Source organism: Vombatus ursinus, unplaced genomic scaffold (genome assembly GCF_900497805.2).
Source record: "Vombatus ursinus unplaced genomic scaffold, bare-nosed wombat genome assembly UNPS02014847.1, whole genome shotgun sequence".
Lineage (NCBI taxonomy): Eukaryota > Metazoa > Chordata > Mammalia > Diprotodontia > Vombatidae > Vombatus > Vombatus ursinus.
The window spans coordinates 467766-478187 of NW_020954625.1; the positions used below are offsets into that span (position 1 = coordinate 467766).

The 10422-nt window shown below is 48.1% G+C and overlaps 1 protein-coding gene across 1 annotated transcript in view; it reads left to right on the forward strand.

Annotated features, from left to right (window-relative positions):
- ADAMTS7 (ADAM metallopeptidase with thrombospondin type 1 motif 7) overlaps positions 1–10422 on the forward strand; it is a 167377-nt gene that overhangs the window by 145964 nt on the left and 10991 nt on the right. The gene's annotated exons all lie outside the window — the stretch shown is intronic.

The following is a 10422-nucleotide window of genomic DNA, read 5'->3' on the forward strand; positions in this document are numbered from 1 at the left end:
TCTAAGTTCTGAGGTTCCTCTTGGCTCTGACAGTCCATGTTCTAAGGCCACTCCCAACTCTGACAGTCTATGTTCTACGGGCCTGCCCAGCCGCGACATTCTAGGTTCTAAGGTTCCTCCTTGCTCTGACATTCTCTGTTCTAAGACCCCTCCCAGCTGTGGTAGCCTGTGTTCTAAAGTCCCTTCCTACTTGAATATTCCATGATTCTTGGTGATCATGTCCAATTTATGAATTATCTAGTTCATTTGCAATGCTTGTTTTCATAATCCTCAGTTGATTATGAGTTGGTGATATTTCATCACAGCCCAAAGAGCTGCCTTGATCTGAGGCTGCCCTCAGCAAGGCAGCGTCTCTAGAATGAGGAAGGTAGTGGTCTCCCTAGAAACAGGGGTTCTGAACCTTGCCTGTATCCTCTACCCGTCCCTCACTCTTGGCTATCTGGTGAAGCCTGTGGACCCCTCTTCAGAACATGGTTTGTTACCTACATTCATAATGGATGGAAATGCTGAATCACTTAGAATTTAGTGAAAACAAAGATGTATTTTTTCCCTTTCAAGTTCATGCACCTCCTGAAATCTATCTAGGGAGACAGTAAAGGGAGAGTTTTAGGCTTGGAGTCAGAAGACCTGAGTTCAAATCTGATCTCAGATAGGTATGATAGATAGATGGATAAATAGACGAGATAGATAACTACATGGGTGGATGGGTGGATGGATGGATGGATGGATGGATGGATGGATGGATGGATGGACAGAGAGAAATATGATAGACAGATGGATAGATATGATAGATAGATAGATAGATAAGATAGATAGACAGACAGACAGACAGATGGACAGATCGATGGATGGATGGATGGATGGATGGAGATGGATGGACAGAGAGAAATATGATAGATGGATAGATATGATAGGTGCATAGATGGATGGATAGATAGATGGACAAGATAGATAAATAGATGGATAGATGAATTGAGAGAAATATGATAGATGAGTAGATATATGGATAGATAGATGATGGATCGATGGTTAGATTAGATAGATGGGTGGATAGACAAGATAGATAGATACATGCATGGGCTGATGGAGAGAAAATAGGCAATATTGAAAGCACTAGGAACGCACATTTCAATCAAGACAGTTTCTGCCCTCAAGGAGTTTACATTCTAAAGGAAGAAGATGAGTGTAAAGTGGAGCTGAGCAGTGGGGGTCGCAGTGAAAGAAGCAGGGAAGCTGGGAAAGTGGGCCCGGAGTTGAGCTGGGCTGGAAGGCTGGCCGTGGCGAGGAAGCCAGCCATGAAAGGAGGATGCCAAAGGGCTGGGGGCATTGCCAGTAGAACGTCACTGGACCGAGACGGGAAGTAAGGCGAGTTTGAATGTTTATGAAACCAGTCCGTTGATGTTCTCCTCTAGTAATCTATAACCGTTAAAATGCTATCACGGAAGTGCGTGATTTCATTACGGCGAAGGTTCCTGGCGTAAGGGTTAAAATGCCAGACATAGAGTCGTGGAGACCAGGGTTCAACTCCGCCTCTGACAGTTTCTTGCTGTCTAGCCCAGGGCAAATCAGGGTCAATCCCTATGATCCAGGGGTGAATCTCTTCCCCTCATCTACAGAATGAGGGACTGGACCAAACCACCTCTTAGGCCTGTCCCTTCCAGCTCTAAGGACTGGCTGCTATCTGCTCCGTGGAGGGAATTCCCATCCTGGGAGTTTCTCTAGCAGTAACATCCCAGGGTCTGCCCATGGCATAAAAAGGCAGTGTAGAGCAATGGTGAGAACACAGGGCTTGCAGTCACGGCCCTGGTGCTAACACTTATTCACAAATCCCTTTGCCTCATGATTGAGTCTCAGCTTACCTCCCCAAGTGGTTGTGAGGAAATGCCCCTTTTTAAACCTCAACATGCTGTAGAAACAGGGCATTGTTCCTGTTACCTGTAAGTTTGGTTAAGTGATGATTCAGGAGGGTGGCCTGAGTCATCAGCATGCTTATATTCAGTAGCAGGAACAACACGGACACATACGTGTACACACGCATGCACGTACACACATATGTAAATGCAATGTAGAACAGGGGAGGATGGGAATGGCCCTGTGGCCTCATTGATCTAGGGAGCCCCTCTCACCCCAGGCTAAAACTCCCTCTACCAATACAGACCAGCTGCTTCTCTGGGACGTCCAGGCTTGGCTGTCTAAAACACAGAGAGGTTGTGATTTACCCAGGGCCATACAACCACAGCATGTCAGTGGTGGGACCAGAACTCAGGACCACCTGACTCTGAGGCTATCCACTGTTAGCCCACCTTCACCAATACAAAATGACTCCAAGCAAATTTTCTTTTTTGGGGGAGGGGATCGGGGAAGCAGCTGGGAGAGTTCAGAGAGGCCTCAGGTCAGAGGTGGCATTTGAGCCGAACTTGGAAGGAAATGAAGAATGCTGAGAGAGAGAGAGGGCAGAGAGGATCATGGCAGGCCTGGAGCACGGCCTGTGTGTCATGGGGCTGCTCTGTGGGTCTATCCAGAGCAGCAGCCGGGCTCAAGGAGGAAGCCAGATCCCCAGAGGCAGCCCAGCCTCTTTTCTCTGAACCCTTTCCCTGCTCTGGGCCTCGGTTTCCTTCCTTGTCAGTGAAGGAGGGGTCCGGAGGATCCCCACGGCCCCTCTGAGCCCTGCCCTCTGAGACTCTGTGAAGATGCCCCGTCTAGGCAGACTCCTGCAATCCCCTAGCTGGGCATGACTAAGCTTCCTCCGTGGGCTTCTGATAGGTCTTAGCTAATTAGAAGGGAGTCCAGAAGCCAGGTAGGCAGCCCCACCACAGACGTTACCACAGCGGCACTAGGGATGGTGTGGGAAGGGCTGAACCACCACCAATTCCCAAGCCCCTGCCCCAGAGCTGAGTAGCACAGTCCTTCATCTGGGCCCTCAGACTGTGAGCTCCTTGAAGGCAGGCTCTGTCTTTTTGTATCCCCAGAACTTAGCAGAGTGTCTGACACATAGGAGGCACTTACTTAATGAATGTTTGTTGATTGACTGTTTGACTGCCCATGCTCTGGAGAACAACCCAAAGGGGATGTTGGCTTGGCTTTGGGACCCTGTAGTTGCTCAAAGTCTTATTTCTGGGTGAGGGTATCAAGGAGCGGGGTAGATTTAGGAAGGGTTTGGGAAACTCAGCATTTGACCTGGAATGAACAATGTTGTGGCTCAGAACCCCAGAAGACCTGGGTTCAAATCCCTGCTCCATCCCTTATGGCAAAGGATGACTTTATCTCTCTTGGCCTCAGTTTCTTCATCTTTACAATGGAAGAGTCAGACTGCATGACATCTTTACCTCACAATCAAGGTCTCTCAGAGAGCCCCGATTCTCTGGTCTGAACACTGTGTTTGGCTCTTACTAGCAATGTGACTGGGTAAGCCATCCCTAAACTTCTTTAGGTCTCAGTTTCCTCATCTGTAAAATGGGGGCATTTAACCTGAGGCCCTCTCAAGCCCTTTGGAGCTGTGTATCCCAGGAGCCAATGAATGAGTGATTACCAGGGAATCTTCTCTGGCTTATGTTGCACTTGGAGTCTCTTTCTCAAACCCAGTACACTTGCCACTGGGCCATGTGGGGCCTCTCCTTTTGGGAGGGCAGGAAGGCTGCCCTCTGTGACTCAGCATTGCCTGTTTGCTTTAGAGGAATGTTTTTGCTAGAACTCCTTCCCCATCCCCTCTTCAATACACCCCTTCCTTCCAGTCATCCTGGATTATTCACTGACTCCTGACTTATTTTGCTCCTTCCTGACTCAATGCTTTCACTGTGCCTGATAGGCCCTCTCCTCTAATCTCCTATCTGTACCCTTGACCCATGTCTAGTAACTATCTCTTCTGTGAAGCTTATCCAATTCAATTTGAAAAGCATTTATTAAGTGCCTACGGTGTTTTTCTAGGCCATGTGCAAGATAATAAGGCTACAGAAATGAAGAATGGCCCTGTCCCTACCCCCAAGGGGATTGGGATAGCAGTGAGTCAAAAAACATTTATTAAACACTTACTGTATGCCAGGCACCGTGTGAGATTCCAGAGACACAAAACCAAAAATCAAACACTTCCTACCCTCAACACACTTACGGTCTACTGAGGGAGACAACATGTATATAAATAGATGTCTACAAGATAAATAGAAGATAATTTGGGGGAAGGTGCTTGTGAGGTAATAGCCATGAAGTGCTTTGTGAGCGCTAAAACATTCTGTGAGTCAGTTATTATTTGCAGAAATGGTCTTAGCTTTCGGTCTGTTGGAAGAGTCAGAGGATAAGGACCGTATTGACTTCCTGAGCCTCAGTTTCCTCACCTGTAAAATGGGCCGATGATTCCTGCCCTGTGTCATGGAGGTGCTGGGACGTTTGAGTGAGGCACGAACGGTCCCCAGTTCTGAAGGATCCTATTAATGTCCATGCCCTGGACAGTTATTTTCATGACTCAGGACCAGGCGGAGTCCTGTTTCTTCCCGGTCCTCCCTGTACGTTGTACACCTTCATCCCCGAAATCCCCCGGAAAGGGCCCTTCCTAGTCAGGAACAGTCTGAGCGTCAGCTGCCCCGCTGAACAGAGAGAGGAACGGCGATGGAAATGGCCATGGCTTCCTGGCCAGCTGGGAATCATCCCAAGGCTCTCTGATGGCAGGAAGCCAGGAGCTTAGACACCCAGCACAAGCACATGTAATAGACACATACAGACACCCCACATATGCATGCACACACATGTAGTCACACATGCAAAAGAGACTTGTACACATGTATAGTCCAATGAAACTGGAACACGTATGTAGCAAATACTACATGTCATTTATTTTTGTCTTTATTTCTCAAGTCCTAAATGCTTGCTAGTTGATCGGTTGAATACATAAACGTCTAGTCAACAGACTCATATGCATGCAGAATGCAACAGACGCCCACGAGGGGATAAGCATCTATTAAGCACCCATTGCATATCGGGCTCTGAGCTAAGCACTTTGCAAATATTATCTCATTTCCTATATGTGTATCAAAGAACTAACTTCCTATAAGTCCCAGCTAAAATCCCATCTTCTCCAGGAAGCCTTTCCCAACCCCTCTTAATTCTAGCGCCGTCCCCACTCTTAATTATCTCGCGTTTACATAGTTGTTTGCTTATTGGCTTCTCCATTGGACTCTAAGCTCCTTGAGGGCAGGGCCTGTCTTTTGTCTTTTTTTTTTTTTTAATATCCTGGGTGCTCAGCACGGTGCCCAGCACATAGCTAGCACTTACTAAATGTTGATCGACGGACACACACACACAGGTCCATTCGTCCATACTTTTCCATTTCTCCAGCTGCCTGACTGCGCAGTGGCCAGGACCAAGGAAGGCTTAAACATCCGTGAGGTGGTCGGTTACCCTGACAGCTACCCAGTGGGGTCCTCCAGTGATGGAGGATTAAGACTCAGCAAGGAGCTCGCCTTTCCCCTAACTCTGTCTATCCCCCCAGCCCCCCGCCTGCCGCCGTTCCCTGGCCTCTTCCTCCTCTGTTCCTGCGAGGTTGCCACTGGCCGTAATGGCTTTAACCTCAGAGGCCTGAGACGAATCTCTCGTCCCTACTCTCGGTCAGCTCAGAACATGAAAGCCAGAAGAGGCCGTGGAAGATCAGCATGAGTCCTGGATTTGAATTCTGCCTCATAACCATATTAGCTATGTGACGGTAGTAATCTCACAGCATCTCTGGACTTTCGTTTCCATTGCTTTGAAATGGGGCACTTGGGTACTTTTGGTTGTGTCAACTGGGACAAATCACTTCTTTAGTTTGGACCTCAGTTTCCCCATCTGTAATATGAGGTGCAGTCAATAATAGTTCACATTTATATAGGGTGTCCCAAGAGTTTTTTTGCAGTTTTAAGCTTTCATGCCTTAAATAGCTTAACTCAAATTGCACAGAGACTTTTGGGACTCCCTGTATCATGCTTTATAATTTACAAAAGAGTTCTTCCAACAGTGACCCTGTAAAGGATTGCTCCCCCCATTTTACAGATTGTAGGATTCTAGGATAATGAGCCAGTAGGGACAGCAGGGATATCTAATACAACCCCCTCATTTTACAGAAGAAACCAGGGTCACCCAGGGCCTCAAGTTTCAGAGCCAAGCTTTGGAATGAGGCCCCATGATTGCCAATCCAGGGTGCCTGCTGCTGTTCCATGGATGGTATCTGAGGTCTAGCCCAGCTCCAACCTTCTAGGACTCTGGCTGCCTGGGAAGGCTCCTTGGAGGAGGTGATTGGGCGTGGCTGGGTCTTGAAGCATAGTTGGGTTTGGCCAGAAAGACAGAGAGGAGAGGAGAGGAGAAGAGGGAGAGGCCCACCGAGCCCCCTCCCAGGTTGTCCTTTGTGTCCTAGAACACGTCAGAGTGTGGTCTAGATGCTGTGGTCTGGCCACTTTGGGAAAAAAGCATCTGAGCTGTGTGGGTCCTCAGGTGTGTGGAATTTCTCAGTGGGAAATTCCATTTCAATTGTTTTTCCTCTTTACCCCATGTTCTGGGTCAGATGAAGACCCTCTGCCCTTTGCCAGACACTGGTGGAATCCATTGCACACCCTACAAGGGGAGCACTGGGTCCTCAGTCTTCCTAGGCTGAACACCCAGGCCCCCAGCCCCGCCATGGGTTAGGAATTGGAGTGAGGGAAAGCCCAGAGAACTGCAGGAAAACACTGCTCATGCCCTGATGCTCTGGGGCACATGCTATGTTCCCCCCTCCACCTGGTGGGGAGGAAACAGCTGACAGGGGGCACCAGCCAAGCTCAAGCCAGCTGTTGCCTGCCAGGACAAACAATGGAGAAAACATCTGGCAGCCAGGGAGTGGACGAGAATGACCTTCCCCTTCCATCTGCTGCAGGCCGTCCCCGGGCCCTTGGCCAGTCCCGGCTCTGCCACCCATGTCTAGAGGCTCTTGGGCCTTTGGGGTTCAGAGGAACCTTTGCCACAGCGAGGCGGCACTTCACCTCCACTTCCTGGCATTCACCAGGTCTGAGAGCTGCCAGGACCCCAGAGCTCAGGGGCACGGAGTCCTGGAGAGACATGCAGGCAGAGGACCTGGGGTCAACTCTCAGCTTTGCTCCTTACTGTCAGCAAGTCACTTCACCAGGCCTCGGTTTCCTCTGCTGTCAAATGAGGGGTTTGACCCTTCAGAGAAGCAGAAGATCAAAGATTTAGAGCCAAAAGGGAATTTAAAGGCCAGTTGTTCCAAGCCATCCATTTTACAGATGAGCAAACTGAGGCCCAAAGAAGGTGAGGGACAACTTGACTCCCTCTTTCTATGAGGCCTCTCCCAGCTCCCCATCACTGACAGAGCCTTCCCAGTGGGATTTCTTCCCACTTACCCTGCATGTATCTTGCATGGACTTGGTGATTTGCACGTTATCTTCTCTGTTAGAATGTGAGCTCCTTCAGGGCAGGGACCACGTTTTTGCCTCTTTCTGTCTCTCCCCAGCATTTAGCACAGGGCCTGGCACGTAGCAGGGGCTTACGAGGTACTTGTTGATTGCCTGAGTTATGCACCAGGAGTCAGAATGTGAGCGCAGGTCATGTGACTCAAAATCCTGCCCTCCTCAAGGTAGAAGAGACCTCAGGTGTGCCCTAGTCCAGCTCCATTGCCCAGATCACTCTACCCCTACCCCAATCCTTTTTTTTTGTTTGTTTGTTTGTTTTGTTTGTTTTGTTTTGGGTTTTGTTTTTAGGCAACTGGGGTTAAGTGACTTGCCCAGGGTCACACAGCTAGTAAGTGTCAAGTGTTTGGTCTGAGGTCGGATTTGAACTCAGGTCCTCCTGACTTCAGGGCCGGTGCTCTATCCACTGCGCCACCTAGCTGCCCCCTACCCCAATCCTTTTGACAACAGCCCTGACAGCTAGTCATCCACCTTCTGCTTGCATACTTCCAGGGATGGTGAACTCATTACGTCACTGGGTAGTCTAATTCCCCTGCTGGGCATTTCTCATTATAGGAGGTTTGTTATTCTGATAATGATTATCTGCTTTTCCCTGAAAACTTCCACTCTTTGGTACAAGGGCCACCTGGTGGAACTACAGAGAATGTGTTTACTCTCGTCACCATAACCATTGCTTGGATGTTTGAAAAAATTCAGCTCAGCACACAGTTCTTAAGCACTTACAATGTGCTAACCACATAGGAGCCACACACCAAGGCAAAAAGAAAACAGTTCCTGCTTTCGAGGGAAGTTTCTTCCGTTGTTCCTCGTCCGGTAGGGTTTCCAAACCTAACCTTCCCGGATGCCCTGTCCAGCTTGTCAATGGCTAGCACATAGTAGGTGCTTAGGAAATACATGTTGAATTGAATTTTAGTGAATTTTTTCAAACATTCCAAAGATGAACCCGGAATTTGTCATAAGCATCCATTTGGGGCCAACCTTCTGAGTTCTGGATGCCATGCTTCTGTTAGAATGACCTACCCTGCCCATGGCCTTGTTCCATTGGGTCATAGTCTTTAGAAGCCATGTAGACAACCGTTTTTGTACAGATGAGGGAACCGAGCCTGCCAAGAGGAAGGGGTTTAGGATCAAAGGTCTCAAGCTGGAGTAGGCCTTGGAGACCCTCTAATCCCCTCGTCTCATTTCATGGATGAGGCCCATGTGATGTGGCCAGGCTCACACAGGCAGTAAGCATCATGAGCAGACTCTGACCCCAAGGTATTGTGACCCCAAACTCACAGTGACTGGATGAAACCGCAGAGCACACTGTTGGCTCATGTTACACCCACAGCCCTCTAAAACTACCAGGCCAGAGCGGACCTTTTGAACCTGACACTGGCCAAGCCCAGTTTCTCTCATAATTGACTTTCTGAAGCCCAGGGCTGTTCCTGGGAACCCGGGATGGGGGCCAGAGGTCATGGGCTTAATCCTCTCCTCTTCCTCCCTTGCCGCCAAGCAAAGCACACTTGTATTTATAAGGCCTGTGCCAGGAAGTTTCTTTTTCTCAGCTCCGCCGTGACCCACAGGCTTTCCAATAATAATGATGATGATGGTAACTGACACATATGTAGCATTTTAAGGTTTCCCAAGCACTTTATAAGCGTCTCATTTGATTCTTACAACAATCCTGTAGCAACGGCAGTCAGAACAATAATCCTTTTATTCAGTCACAAAAAGCCATTGTTTAATCCAATAGTCCACAGAACATTAAATATAAAAGAATTGTAGCAAGATCACAACTTGTTTCAAGACCATTTCTATCTGAACTCCATCAAAAACGGTTGGAAGAATGAGACAGTAATGATAACAACACTGACAGCCTGGCATTCCCATGAAGGTGTGCGGGGACAAAGCATTTTACATCCATGTTCTCATTGAACACTTATCACCTTTTGGATGCTGGGGAGAAGTTGGTTGACTTTTCTCAGCCTCAGTTTCCCCACCTGTAAAATGAGGGGGTTGGACCAGATGGCCCTAGAGATTTCTTCTAGTTATAAATGTATTTCCCTCATGACCCCAAAGCTCATAGATTGTCCCCATTTTATGGAAACTGAGCAAAATGAGATAGAGAGGGGGTGTGTGAGAACGCTCACTGGATTTGGGGTCAGAAGATTTGGGTTTGCGTCTCAACTCTGCTTCTTCCTCATTGGGTGACCTTGGGGAAGTTACTTGACCTCAGTCTGTTTCCCCATTGGAAAAATCAGTATTTCTAAGACTCTATCCATCTCCAATACCTAGATGACACTGTGGATGGAATACTGGACCTAGAGCCAAGAAGACCTGAGTTCAAATCTGGCCTCAGATACTTAATAGCTTTGTAAATCTAAGCAAGTCATTTAACCTCAATTTGCCTCAGTTTCCTCCTCTGTAAAAATAAGGTTAATGATACCACCCACTCAGGATGGTTGTGAAGATCAAGTGAGGTAGTATTTATAAAGTACTCTAAAAACGTTAGCTATTATTACATTTATTCCAGGTCATACAGAGAGCAAATGGAACAGCTGGGAAGGGTTGGATCATTGAAACTCTCCTCTGTGGGAAACCTAGGGAGGAAGAGAGAGAGAGAAAGAAGTCATTGGAGAGGGGTGGAGGGCGGGAGTGGGAGTGGGGACAGGGTGTGTGGAGGAGGCCTCATGTTGTTTTACCAACACATTAAACAAGCTGGGGAGGTAAATTATTTCTCTAGATTAACCCCCTGGGTTAGAGGGGGTCACTTGTAGGAAAAGGGAGTGAAGGGAAGGGTGGAAATATTAGGCAAAGAATGTATCGTATTAAGGAGACTGGAGGGGCTGAGGCCCTGCAGGAAGGAGAGATGGGAAAGTCACCTTTGCCTAAGATGGGTTACAGCTGGAAGAGGTAAAACATAGAACATCAGGGCTGGAGGGATCCTCAGAACATAGACCATTAGAGAGCTGGATGGAGCCTTAGAACATACAACTGGAAGAGCCCTTGGAACATAGAA